Source organism: Oncorhynchus masou, chromosome 6, assembly GCF_036934945.1.
Source record: "Oncorhynchus masou masou isolate Uvic2021 chromosome 6, UVic_Omas_1.1, whole genome shotgun sequence".
In the NCBI taxonomy this organism is placed as follows: Eukaryota; Metazoa; Chordata; class Actinopteri; order Salmoniformes; family Salmonidae; genus Oncorhynchus; species Oncorhynchus masou.
In genome coordinates, this window is record NC_088217.1 from 53538950 (window position 1) to 53553021 (window position 14072).

At 44.8% G+C, this 14072-nt stretch overlaps 1 protein-coding gene across 6 annotated transcripts in view; it reads left to right on the plus strand.

Moving 5' to 3' along the window:
• Window positions 1-982: 982 nt before the first annotated feature.
• nav1b (neuron navigator 1b) overlaps window positions 983-14072 on the plus strand; it is a 137467-nt gene continuing 124377 nt past the window's right edge. For 3 of the 6 annotated variants that reach the window (XM_064969137.1, XM_064969138.1, XM_064969139.1), the window contains exon 1: window positions 983-1253. The gene's annotated coding sequence lies outside the window, so the exon portion shown is untranslated. The remainder of the gene's footprint in view (window positions 1254-14072) is intronic. The other 3 variants (XM_064969141.1, XM_064969142.1, XM_064969144.1) reach the window with 1 other exon arrangement.

Below are 14072 nucleotides of genomic sequence, written 5' to 3' on the forward strand. Positions count from 1 at the left end.
TGTTGACAGCGAGGAAATAGAACACATTTTTAGTGCGGCTCACCGGACATCGTTGAAAACAGCATGCGGTCCCTGGGGCAAAATGAATTTGACACCCCTGAACTAGGTTGAAAAAATACAACCTTACAACAGGAAATGGGCTTGGAAATGAATGGTAGGGGCTGAGAAAACACCAGTGAGCTAATGAAATAAGATAAATACACATGAAACTATTAAGAACCGAGAGAATTTGCAATGCCACTTTCTTACCAACAGACTGTGCTCTAATCACAGAAATTGCTACAGTATGGACCATGAACCATGCCTACAGTACATACAGACTCAAATCATTGGCCACTTTAATAACTAATTGTGACTAATACAATTTGATTTGATTTGATGATTATCTATGATTTATTGTCTCTCAATAGCCAGCTCCCTCCTTCTTGAATCTTGTACTTTATGTTGCAGTTCTTACAATAAAACACATAAAGCTTTGCACATTCATCACTGTATCCAATAACCATAATATACACTATAATCAATGGCAATGACACATGACTATGTGCTAAGTAGCCATGTCTCATTCTAACGCCCCTTGTATTTCTGCTTAGTCAATACCTATACTGTTTATGGATCTCACTCAGTACTTCCCGTAAGGCAAACCAAGATACTATACTGATAATTTTCCTCCTATCGAAGAGCCTGAGAAGAGGTGAAACTGGTGGGGAGTAGAGGCAGGCTTATACAAGGAAGTGGGAACATCAGGCTGTAGAGAGTCCCTGAGTGGTGCTTGGTCTGTCTGCCTCCTCCAGCCTCCTCACTCTCATAGGAAGAGACATGCTACACTGAAGAAGCCTATAAATAGCTAGGACCCTGGACCAACACTAGCCCACTGTCTGTTTGTCCTGTGGACATCCGCTCCGGCTTGTAGTGTGTAGGCTACTTGTGATTGTGTGTGTGTGTGTGTGTTCATGTGGGGTGGGGGGTAAGTTTGAGCTTTGTGTGTGTGTGTGTGAGAGAGAGGAAGCCAGTGGAAAAGGAACTTCATGCTCTAAGGTCCATTGTTACATTGTGAAGAGGAAGAGTTGTGATTACTCATTGGATTATTTTTTATTCAAAAAACAAAAACATTTTTAAACCTTTATGTATCCAGGAAAACCCTATTGAGGATAGATGAGAGAGACCTGAGTGGGAGTGCCGATCTGCTCAAGTCCAGTCTAATTACATGGAGCCCAGAAGATCTTGACTGGTAACCAGGAGCCTTCTTTCTGGTGAGTGTCTCCCTCTGGCATTATTTTGTAAAGCAGCTTTGCCAAGATAACCTCTCATGTACGGAAGGCAGAGCTTAGCTTAGCGCTCAGGGAGGTTAGCTTCAAGACAATGTGCTTGGCACTGGATTGCATTGACCATGATTGTTTTTTCAATGTAGTTTTGATTTGATAGTTGCTTCATTGTAGCGATTGACATTAGTTGAACAGGGTGTTAGTTGGACAAGTTTTGGTATGGGTTATTTGCCATCTTAGGTGGTTTCAAAATTGTATAGAGACTATTTAAATTATCTGTAGTTTATTAATGCATGCAGTCCAAAGATACCTATTACTGCCATGTGTTAATAATCTAATAATAATCTAACATGGAATTAAATATGCATTCCACTCTCATAGATATTTTTTATCTTAAACTCAAAACATTAAGAGCATTGATATAGGTCTATCTGCCATTATTTTATGATTTCTGATAATGACTCCAGTGCAGGACGTGATGATCATGTGCATGCGGGCTGTTTAGTCAGAAGGTTATAGTCTTCCTCTGTTAGGACATCTCGGCAATCAGCTGACCCTTCCTCCCAACACATACCGTACTTTTAAACAAGACGGCTTTTGTTCCCTTGGGAACATATGGTCTGCTTCAACTAAGGTTTCAATTCTGCATGTCCAAAGTTGTCTTTCAATGTTAGGTGTTTAAAATAACAAATGAACGTGTTCTTTTAAAAAAATGTATGACTTAACTACGCTCTCACATAGGCTATTTGTAATGATAATGTCATGAAGAGATAATTGGTCTAAATAAGGAAATCCATTTTAGGATACATTTCCATCAATGCATGCAATTGTCCTCAATCTGCGGAGCCAATAATAACACTGTTAGATTCATTTCTGTGGGGAAATTAGATCATTTAGTTGATTTCAGAAGCGGTCGTTGACAGACTTGTATAGTGCTGCATGGAGGACCCTGTCTCATTCAATAGTCGGGTTAGCTGACAACGTCACTTAAACGATGCAAATCATTCAGTGGGGCAGAAGGTCGTGTGTTGTTGTGATTCTAGATGGCCAGATAGCTAGCAACAATGACAAGAACCTGCCATGTGGAGAATCATAGGTGGCTCGTCTCAGCTAGTTTTATCTTATTCTTGATACAATGTCTTGTTTTAAGATGTTTTGGCTGATGTCACATCTATGCTAATATGGCAAATAGCTAGCTAACCAACAACTGTAATGATGTATTTGAGAGACATCAAGAGCTCATTGTTTAAATGTATTTATTTTTTATTTCACCTTTATTTAACCAGGTAAGCCAGTTGAGAACAAGTTCTCATTTACAACTACGACATGGCCAAGATAAAGCAAAGCAGTGCGACAAAAACAACAACAGAGTTACACATAAACAGATGTACAGTCAATAACACATTAGAAAAGAAATCTGTGGTTACATCACCCTGTGAACAGAATCTTGGGAGAGGTGAGTGCAGACAGGGTGCTGTAATCCCAGATAAAGCGGGGATAAAAGTTGAAGAATCCCAGGAAATGTTGCAGCTGCACCCTGGACGTAGGCTGGGGCCAATCCACCACCACTTTACATTTCCGGGATCCATCTGTACACTCCCTGCAGCGATGCTGTAACCCAGAAAGGGGATGGTGGAATTCAATGGAATTCACACTTCTCTGCTTTTACAAAAAGCTGGTTCTCCAGGATGGGTTGGAGAACCTGCCAGACATGGAGCACGTATTCCTGGGTAGAGCGGGGGTTGATGAGGATGTCATCAAGGTAGACGAAGACGGACCGGTTCAACATGTCGCGGAGAACATCATAACCAGAGCTTGGAACACAGTAGGGGCGTTGGTAAGGCCAAATGGCATGACCACTGGCCATGTTGAAGGCAGTCTTCCACTCGTCCCCTTCCCGAATCCACACCAGCTGGTAGGCATTCCATAGGTCCAGCTTGGAGAACACGGTGGCCCCCTGGAGCGGCTCGAAGGTTGAGGAGATGAGGGGTAGTGGGTAGCGGCTCTTCACCGTGATGTCATTGAGACCCCAGTAGTCTATGCACGGGCGCAGGGTTTTGTCCTTCTTCTCCACAAAGAACAACCCTGCGCCGGTGGGGAGGCAGAAGGACAGATGAACTCTACAGCTAGGGAGTCCTCAAATGTAGGTCTCCATAGCCTTGGTGACCGTACCCGACAAAGAGTAAATTTGTCCCCGTGGCGGAGTGGTGCCTGGGAGAATGGCAATCATATGTCATATGGTCGGTGCGGCGAAAGTGAAGTGGCCTGGGCCTGACTGAACACCTCCCACAGGTCATGGTACACTGCGTGAATGGCGGAGACGTCCGGGGCAACTTCCGAGCACCCAGGAAGACGTCCCGTGGCAGGCTGCGCTGACTTCAGGCAATGGACATGGCAGAACGGGCTCCAGCCCACGATGGCACCAGCAGACAATGAGAGGATTGTGTCGCTGGAGCCGGGAGAATCCCAATCACACAGGAACCCGAGGAGACTTAATGAGTAGAAATTGGATCGTCTCGCTGTGGTTCCCTGACACACGTAGGTTGATGAGGGTGGTATTGTGGGTCACCCAGCCTAAAGAGCACCCGTCCAGCACTCTAACGTCCATGGGAATGGAGAGGGGCTGAGTGGGGATGTCCAGCTTGGAAGCCAGAATAGCGTCCATAAAGCTCTCATCGGCCCCAGAGTCAATGAGTACCTGGAGAGTTTTTGACTGATTCCACCACAGCAAAATAGCATGAAAAGGGATGCGAGCAAGGGGAGAGGAAAAGTATGGCCCACCAAAGTACTCTCTCCTACCGGTGAGCCTGATCTTTAAGTGGACAGGTCGAGACAAAATGACCAAACATAAGTCCTGCAATACAGGCAACTCTTAGTGTGAAACCTGTATAGCCATTCACCTGGAGACAGCATAGCTCTGCCTAGTTACATAGGCTCGGGAAAAGGTGAATTGGCAGTCTACTGAGACTCTCGAGGGAACTCGGGTAGCCTTGGGTTCTCTTGGCAACAGAGCCGTCAGGGACTTCCGGGATGCCTCGGAGGAGAGGTGGAACCCTTGGACGGGCGAGTGAAATCGAATCTCCTCTACTTCCTTCGTTCCCGTAGTTGCCCATTGACCCCGAACGGTCAAGGTGATGAGCAAGTCGAGATACATTGGTACTTTCAGGGCCGCAAGCTCATCCTTTACTTCCTCCAATACTCCGTGCAGGAACATGTCGTACAGCATTTCCTTGTTCCAGGCACTCTCAGCTGCTAATGCGTGGAAATCCACTGCATAGTCTGCCACACTGCGGTAGTCTTGCAGAAGCTGGCCCTCCCAGACATCAGCGCCCGACAGGTGCCAGACTCTCCATCGAAGCATTCTGGGGGAGGTAAGCTGGGTTCCCTGGAAACCGGGGTGACTGGGGAGGCAGCGCTGCTAACAACCCGGTTACTGAGGGGCTAAGAGGTTACCCTCATGGTAGGCTGCCTAACAGACAACCCACAGAAATGCTCCAGCAATGTGTTCAACACTTGGTCATGGCATTCGGCCAAGGTCTGGAAACCTTCCATAAGAACACAAAGAAACTCCTCGTACCTTCCGATGGTGGCTCCTTGGGAGGAGATGGCGTTGCGGAGCTGGTCCGAGTCTGCTGGGTCAGTCATGGCCAGTTCGTACTATCACGTTTCAGGGAAGTCCCAGATGCAGTCAGTGTCGAAGTAACAAAAGTATATTACTTGTACAGGGACAGGCAAAAGGACAGGCAGAGGTCAGTAAACCAGATAGGTTGCAAAACATCCAGAACGGCAGTCAGGCTCAGGGTCAGGGCAGGCTGGGGAAGATTGGCGACACCTGAAGGGGGATGGAGACAAGCACAAAGACAGGTGAAACAGATCAGATCAGAGACTAAATATAGTTGACATGTTCTCAAAAGTCTAAACCAACCCTGTCTGTTTTGCCGCATAGCTGCTTACACGTGGGTTTCGTTGCTAAGCAACCAACCCGTCTATTGTCCAGCGACTCTATTGCGTCATAGCTCAACTTTGTGTAGTCAGCGGGTTATTAATTAGTGCATACGTAGCAAAACATTTACAAAGGAAAAGGTTTCACAATAAAAACAAGCGTTTCTAATTGGACACATTTAGGTAGTCTCTCCCAGTTTCGACCCATTTCCTTACGTTTAGTTCCTACTGAATAAACCTCAGCCGAATAGAGCAGTGGCTCCCAAACTTTTTGTAGACCCGTACCTCTTCAAACATTCAACCTCCAGCTGCATACCCCCTCTAGCACCAGGGTCAACGCACTCTCAAATGTTGTTTTTTGCCATCATTGTAAGCCTGCCACACACAAATTATACATTTATACATTTATTACATACATTTATTAAACATAAGAATTCGTTTTTGTCACAACCCGGCTCATGGAAAGTGATAAAGAGCTCTTATAGGACCAGGGCACAAATAATAATATAATAATAATAATACATTTTGCTCTTTATTTAGCCATCTTACATATAAAACCTTATTTGTTCATCAAAAAGTGTGAATAAATTACCACAGGTTAACGAGAAGGGTGTGCTTGAAAGGATGCACATAACTCTGCAATGTTGGGTTGTATTGGAGAGAGTCTCAGTCTTAAATCATTTTCCACATACAGTCTGTGCCTGTATCTAGTTTTCATGCTAGTGAGGGCCAAGAATCCACTCTCACATAGGTACGTGGTTGCAAATGGCATCAGTGTCTTAACAGCGTGATTTGCCAAGGCAAGAAACTCTGAGCACAGCTCTATCCAGAAATCTGGCAGTGGCTTCTGATTAAGTTACATTTTCACAGAACTGCTTGTTGCAATTATCAATGAGGCTCTCTGGTTTAGATATTGGTAAGTGGAGGTAGGGCATGAAAGGGATAACGAATCAAGTTGTTTGTGTTGTCCGTTTCGGGAAAGTACCTGCGTAATTGCGCACCCAGCTCACTCAGGTGCTTCGCTATATCACATTTGACATTGACCGTAAGCTTGAGTTCATTTGCACACACAAAATCATACAATGATGGAAAGACCTGTGTGTTGTCCTTGTTAATGCAGACAGAAAAGAGCTCAAACTTTTCTGAAGAAAAATGTGTCAATACTTTGATAACCAGCGCACTTCTGTATGTTGTAAAACCGTTACATGGTCTCTGCCCATATCATTGCATAATGCAGAAAATACACGAGAGTACACCACGAGATATACCACTCCACTATGTCTTTCTGCCAATCCTCTCATGTTGTTCTGGTTTCCAGAAGAGGATGTATTCCTTAATTGACCCCCCCATAAACGTAAAGGACATATACCAGGAGCTGTGACAGGCCTGCCACGTCTGTTGACTCATCCAACTGTATAGAATTCACTGGCTTGTATGCAAAGTAGTAATTCTTTAAAACAATCTCCTGCCATGTCACTGACAGTGCCATGACAGTGCCATGTCACTGATGTCACTATTGTCTGTAGTTTTGTTTTTGGCCTTTTCTCCCCAGCATTGTCCCAGCCATATCAACAGCAGCAGGAACAATTAAGTCCTTCACAATCGTATGGGGCTTGCCTGTCCTAGCCACTCGGTAGCTCACCATATAAGACACTTCTAGCCCCCTTTTATTAATGGTATCTTTTCCTTTTGTACACGTCTTGTACCCGAAAATCGTCTTTATTCTAGCTCTAAAAACTCCCGTGGCTTATTTTTCAAATGGTTGTTTCTAAATGTCTGCGCAAGAGTGAAGGTTTCCTGTGAGAGAGTAACGGTTAATGTGATTGGATGTTAATTATCTGACGAGGCCACCAGCATTTGGGCTCCCAAGTGACGCAGCGGTCTAGGCACTGCATCTCTGTGCATGAGGCATCACTGCAGTCCCTGGTTTGAATCCAGGCTGCATCACGTCTGGCTTTGATTGGGAGTCCCATAGGGCGGCGCACAAGTTGGACGGGGGTCGGCCGTCATTGTAAATAAGAATTTGTTCTGAACTGACTTGCCTAGTTGTGTTGTTATTTTGCTGAACACAAGAGGGTTTCATTTTATTTTTTGGCAGTGAAACGCACACCTCAGTTTGGGAATACCTGGAATAGAGGATATGATGATGGCTTTTTTTGCTGCAGTGTGGTGTGGCGGGTGTGGAGAGAAGCAGTTTCACTCTCAGACCAGCAGAGGGCCTCTTCTGCTTTGTGAGAGGACAAAAGCTGCCTTTTGAACATCACCGCCTCTTGAGACACACCCTCTTTCTCTCTCTCTGGAATGTTAAAGGACTAGAAATCCATTGGTTAAGGGGGGCCTTTGTCAATCCAGATAAGATGACAGGACTCTTACTTTGATATAGACACAAGGCATACAAGGCATACAGCATGACATAATAGGAGTTAGCGTCAAAATATGACACCGTCTTTTACTTTTAACCTTGCTGTGGAAGACAGTAATGACACTACTTCCTGTATATTGCGACCATTGTCTTTCATTTCTTACAAGGTGACTGTTTGAGTTAGTTGTTTAGAATACTAAAGGTCGTTTTACGGCTTGTGTCAGCAGGTGAAGGTGTGACAGTGATAGAACACCTTTCTGTGTCTCAGCTCAGTAGGTGCTTTTGATGAGTGTCGTTTATTCTGAGTTTGGTAGCCTACCAAGTCTGTTTCCTTCCTGTGCTGTGCCTGTAAACACAACTCGATTTGATCAAGGCAACTCGTTCGCCGTACAAGATTGTGTGTGTGTGTGTGTGTGTGTGTGTGTGTGTGTGTGTGTGTGTGTGTGTGTGTTAGTGTGCGTCGGGGTGTGTGTGTGTGCGTGGATGCTTGTTCTTATACATGGGTGAAATACAGTAGGTTGGCTATCATGTAAAAGCAAGAAGAGTCGTGGCTATACTTTCTCACTTGTCCTCCATTTTGATGTTGAAGCATTGTCTCCCAGCGTGAGTACTCCCCCTTATAGCTTTGACTCTAATCACTGCTCTTGTCCTGACTCACTTCTCCTCCAAAGCAGAAGAGGAAGAGGAGCCCAGTAATTACCGCAGCATCTCTAACGCTGTCATTTATCCTCCTTCAAAGTTAGTCAACCCACAAAGCAGTCGATTTTCATGTAGACAATGCTTGTTCTCTCTGATAAAGATTTGGCCTTTAGCCATTTAACTATCTGACCCACTTTCTGATCACCTTCGCCACAATACTGTATGTCTGTTCTGGGATTGCTCACAATGACACCTATGATACTGAGTTAAGTATATGCTAACCATAACATCCTACTTTTTGTGTGTGACAAAACCTGTTCTGTAATGTGTTGTTTTTTTTCACCACCCATGATTCAGTATATTTCCATGATTCCGTAATCCACTCTTAAACATTCCCCTCTAAGACACCATGTGGCATGTAGATCCCCCCTCCCTCCAGTGCTGAATATGACATGGTGTGGTACAGTACGCTTTTGTTGGCACTATATCACTGCCTCTGAAAATGACTCCTATGCGCTGACGCCTCATAGTCACCCCATTTGGCCCAAATTCAAAGTGAGGGCCGTGATGATGAGTGTGTGCCCGGCGGGCAGCAAAATACAAACATACAGCGACAATGAGAATCAGCCCTGCCTCCGTTCTCTCCGCTCTGCCGGCTCTTTCAGTGACTCCGGACTCACAGAGGAGTAAGTGCCTCTGTGGCTGACAGAGCTTTCAGTCACAGGTGAAAATGGACACAGACCACATCTAAGAGCATCTTTCCCTAGCAGGTAAAACTTTGCATTCCTTTGCTGTAGGCTAATGTACTGTGTATTAGAGAGTAGATTGTTAAAAGCTGGACCGAGGCCAGCGGGTCCATTTGCAGAGAGTAGGGAAGCTTTGCTGCAGAGTGTACTGTAGGTACAAACTGCAGCAGGGAAATTGTCGGGACGGAGCATTGTTACGCAGGCAGAAGACGGACATCCTCGTAGATCCAGACATTGGACAGAGAGCCAAACGAATATGTTCCTGACTGCTGTACCACTGGGTCGGGGTGACTGCAGTGTTTTCCTTTGACCTGTATTGACCGAGGCGTTAGTGGAGTAACGGGGTCGTTAGTGAGGACACACTGGATTGAAGTGCAGTGTTAGATCATTAGAAAGCTGGTGCGTCCATTAGCTGTTGGGATGATGAAGAGAGAGGCATTGGTGAGGCATACCTGAAGAGTGGCTCTCACGTCAGTGTGTTGTCAGCTGTCTGCACCTCTAAGGGTCACAGCAACCCTGCACCTGACTGACAGGTTAGTTCAGAACCAATATTTCAGGTGCTAAAGGGGAGGTAAGTTTAAGGTGTTTTGTCTGATATTTCTGATATCACTGCATAAGGGCTTCTCTGAGTTTGTGAGGCTTTGAAAAGCAGCAGATGTTACTATTATGTAGAGCTTAGCAAAATACCACTGCCTTGGAGGCATGGACATGACACAACATCCTAAACCTAGACCTAAAGTATGTGTCAATATAGGCTTGAGCGATATTACCGTAGCATATTCAATCAACGATAATTGACAGCCATCTTCGATGGGGACGACATCGTGACAGACGATGGTTTAGCCTATTTGAACTTGACTGGCACTCTACAGTAAAGAAAGGAGTCTCTCTCTCTCGGACTTCAGGCTAAACCTGTCATTTAAAAAAACAAACAGACACTCCTTAACTATCTTGTGTTTAGTTGTTTTAAAAAGACAGCCTATATTCCCTTCTCTCTCCATTTGATATGCTATGTGAATAGGAAGGCTATGGCTCATCGTTGTATGCATGGCTTTTTCCCGATCAAAAACAATGAATGTAACGGAGTTCAAAAAGTTATTTGAATAACCTAAAAATGTAAGGTAGCCAGGGGATTAATAACGAGAGAGAACAAACAATATCAGTAGCCTATAGAAAAATAGAATGACAAGTTGAAAACATTTTAAGCTTATTAAGAGAGAAATGATCCATGCGGGTAATGGTTAATAAGCTATCCTCATTCCTCAAGGCTGGCCTAACATAACAGCTTAAAAAAACGAGTCCAAGCTATGAACAATAGCTTTGAAGGTTGAAACGTCAATCTTTTAAACTTGCATAATAAAAACAGTCGTTTTTAATGGTGAGCCAGCATTGCGCCTTTTCTTTTCCAATGATGCTTACAGATGTTTAGGTTGACCCTTGACTCACGTTGGTTCAGCGCCCTATACTTCTTTCCAGTAGCTTATTTCTCAAATATTCTATCCCAGAAAGGTGTTCTCCTGAAGTTGTGGCTTTCAAAAATAACAAGAATGAAAGTCTATAATCCACGTCTAGGCAAAGACTACTCTCAAGCACAGCTTTATTATAGATAGAACAATAACATTATTATTTTTCTATTATTTTAGGAGGCAATTATTATCCAGGGAAGACGGTAGACTGCTTTTATCCAGCCCATGATGTCACTATGGTTCCTCATCAGTCACTGCTCCATCGCAGGCAGGCAGGCAGGCAGGCAGGCAGGCAGGCAGGCAGACAGACAGGCAGGCAGGCAGGCAGGCAGGCAGACAGGCAGGCAGGCAGACAGACAGACAGACAGACAGACAGACAGACAGACAGACAGACAGACAGACAGACAGACAGACAGACAGACAGACAGACAGACAGACAGACAGACATTCACCAACATTATCTTTCATCAAGATTCATCCAGTTGCATCCAATCTACGCGCTATAGTGCTGTAGTGTTTTTGGAGAAAAGAAAATGGAAAATTTGGGTTGGCCAATAGGGGGCGATAGCATCGTACCAGTGTGCCCAGTGAGTCAGCTCTATTTGGCCTGACTAGGAAAATGAATAACTTTCGATTTTAGAATCAACTTTAAAATGCTTCCCTCCCTGTGAGACCTGTTATGAATACAGTATGATGAATTAGGCCATGAAGAAAAAAAGAGGGAGGATACAAACTGCTGATAGTAAGCAGAATAGAGCTATGATTCCACATGTATTTTAGAACTCAGGAGAACACATATTATTTCAATTTGGACATGAAGAATGGGGAGGAGGATTAAGCCAGATCTACTCCATTACATAAATGATGCTCTGTTCTCTTTCAGCCCTGGATTCACTTTAGGGTTCTGTTGTAAGTCATTATGTATATGAAATCTTTCTTGGACTACAGACTTGAGGACTAATCTAAAATACACACACACACACACACACACACACACACACACACACACACACACACACACACACACACACACACACACACACACACACACACACACACACACACACACACACACACACACACACACACACACACGCACACTTGCACGCACACGCACACAGCATCTTTCGCACTCTCATACAGACCTCAGACAATGCCTGGGGTCACCAGTGGGTTGTCATATGGCCATCATGAGTTCAGCTGTAGACAGACAAAGAGCTGAGGACATGGCCGAGCAGAACTAATTCCCCTGGAGAAAGTCTGATTCCATTTTAGGCGCCTGTTGTTACGCTGGCTACAGGGAGTCTTAAGGGTAGCCTTGGAATATACACATGTGTTGTTGTTTGGTAAATATCTTGTTATTAGACAAGCAACATTGGCCACAGATTTTCATGTTAAAATAAAACAAGTAGATATGTGTTTCCATAAATGTACTTGTTGCGGATAAAAGACTCTGCGTGATGACTTAGTGCACATTAAAATAACTTTTGCAGTTAAAAACATGGACCCCATAAAAACGCAACAAGTTAAATGGGTTTCCATCAAATTTTCAAATCTGTTGATTGTTTTGTCACAACAAATGCTGCATTATCTAACGAATGAGCACACTCTTGTTTTGGCACGGGTGCTTTAGACAACAGCTCGCAGATACAGTGTAAGTAGGCTACCTACATGATGAGATTGTTATAGATAAGAGAGAGATTATTTATATTTGTCAAACTGCGGCAATGCATCGATCATCATGTCAGCATCGATCATCATGTCGATCATCAAGAACATTGATATTTAATTGAAAGGAGCATCAAGCTCATCACCATGCATTTTCACCACCCTGTGAAATTCTTCATAACTTCTTTCATATGTAGCCTAATAAACTGCATGCTTTCCAGAGTCGTAGTGTTGACTAGAACATATCATCACGTGACTCTAATACATTTTACTTACACAAAGAGATCCCACCTTGTCTAGCGTATTTTGTCGACGTTTGGAAAGTTTACAGACAAATTTGCACAGACAAATTTGCTGTTTCCATCAGTCCTGTACTTTACTCGCATAAAAAGGTTGGATGGAAACCTGGTTACTGACAACATCCAACAAATTCAAGATGTGAGGGTAGGGGTGGAGTCAATATGTGAGGGTAGGGGTGGAGTCAATATGTGAGGGTAGGGGTGGAGTCAATATGTGAGGGTAGGGGTGGAGTCAATATGTGAGGGTAGGGGTGGAGTCAATATGTGAGGGTAGGGGTGGAGTCAATATGTGAGGGTAGGGGTGGAGTCAATATGTGAGGGTAGGGGTGGAGTCAATATGTGAGTGTAGGGGTGGAGTCAATATGTGAGGGTAGGGGTGGAGTCAATATGTGAGGGTGGAGGGGGGTGGAGTCAATATGTGAGGGTAGGGGTGGAGTCAATATGTGAGGGTAGGGGTGGAGTCAATATGTGAGGGTAGGGGTGGAGTCAATATGTGAGGGTAGGGGTGGAGTCAATATGTGAGGGTAGGGGTGGAGTCAATATGTGAGTGTAGGGGTGGAGTCAATATGTGAGGGTAGGGGTGGAGTCAATATGTGAGGGTAGGGGTGGAGTCAATATGTGAGGGTAGGGGTGGAGTCAATATGTGAGGGTAGGGGTGGAGTCAATATGTGAGGGTAGGGGTGGAGTCAATATGTGAGGGTAGGGGTGGAGTCAATATGTGAGTGTAGGGGTGGAGTCAATATGTGAGGGTAGGGGTGGAGTAAAGGTGTGAGGTTAGGGGTGGAGTCAATATGTGAGGGTAGGGGTGGAGTCAATATGTGAGGGTAGGGGTGGAGTCAATATGTGAGGGTAGGTGTGGAGTCAATATGTGAGGGTAGTGGTGGAGTAAAGGTGTGAGGTTAGGGGTGGAGTCAAAATGTGAGGGTAGGGGTGGAGTCAATATGTGAGGGTAGGGGTGGAGTCAATATGTGAGGGTAGGGTGGAGTAAAGATGTGAGGTTAGGGGTGGAGTCAAGATGTGAGGGTAAGGGTGGAGTCAAGATGTGAATGGTAGGGGCTGGAGTCAAGATGTGAGGTTAGGGGTGGAGTCAAGATGTGAGGGTAGGGGTGGAGTCAATATGTGAGGGTAGGGGTGGAGTCAATATGTGAGGGTAGGGGTGGAGTCAATATATGAGGGTAGGGTGGAGTCTATATGTGAGGGTAGGGGTGGAGTCAAGATGTGAGGGTAGGGGTGGAGTCAATATGTGAATGGTAGGGGCTGGAGTCAAGACGTGAGATTAAGGGGTGTAGTTAAGATGTGAGGGTAGGGGTGGAGTAAATATGTGAGGGTAGGGGTGGAGTCAATATGTGAGGGTAGGGGTGGAGTCAATATGTGAGGGTAGGGGTGGAGTCAATATGTGAGGGTAGGGGTGGAGTAAAGATGTGAGGTTAGGGGTGGAGTCAAGATGTAAAGGTGGAGTCAGGATGTAAGGTTAGGGGTGGAGTCAAGATGTGAGGTTAGGGCTGGAGTAAAGATGTGAATGGTAGGGGCTGGAGTCAAGACGTGAGGTTAGGGGTGGAGTCAAGATGTGGGGGTAGGGGTGGAGTCAAGATGTGAGGATAGGGGTGTAGTCTAATGCATACAGTAACATCGGTCATGTTTATGTATAGGATGTATCATTATGTCATGCTTGACTTTTTGTTTTC